This window comes from Opisthorchis viverrini, assembly GCF_000715545.1.
Source record: "Opisthorchis viverrini unplaced genomic scaffold opera_v5_286, whole genome shotgun sequence".
Classification (NCBI taxonomy): Eukaryota; Metazoa; Platyhelminthes; class Trematoda; order Opisthorchiida; family Opisthorchiidae; genus Opisthorchis; species Opisthorchis viverrini.
The window spans coordinates 406,856-407,395 of NW_008751933.1; positions in this window are offsets into that span (position 1 = coordinate 406,856).

Sequence of the window (540 nt, forward strand, 5' to 3'; positions counted from 1 at the left end):
GGAGTATAGGTGCTATCGATGCTGTTCGCCCTCCAGGATGGGTGCCGCGTGATTCCTTGTTGGAGACGCCGTGAGGTATGGCTGCTAATCAATGTCAATGGCGTTCGTGTTATCAGTCTATCCAGATTGTCTGAATAATTGTCCAGCGATGTACGCACTTCGGAGTGATTGTAGTGAGACAGCACCAAATCCCTTTCCTTTTCACCTTTATTCTCTTTCTCGCCGTAGGACTTCCAAATAAGTCATGGTTGTATGGCAGAGAAGCATCAGTGTTGAACACTGATGCTTGCTATGTATGATGATAATGATGTTGGTATCTTTTCGCCCTTTATTTTTACTTGTTATATGCACGCCTTCAATTCGTTCTGTTTTGCTATTAGTGCCTGCGTTGCAGAGAGTCAGCCAAGATGTTCTTTAGAGCACCTGGTTCATCTTTCCAGACGTTTTTTTTTCAAATTAGTCACGGAGCTATCTTCTCCACTGACTTCAGCTGATAGTTACCTTCTCCTGGCTCGCCAGTAGAAAAAGGCTTCCACGTCT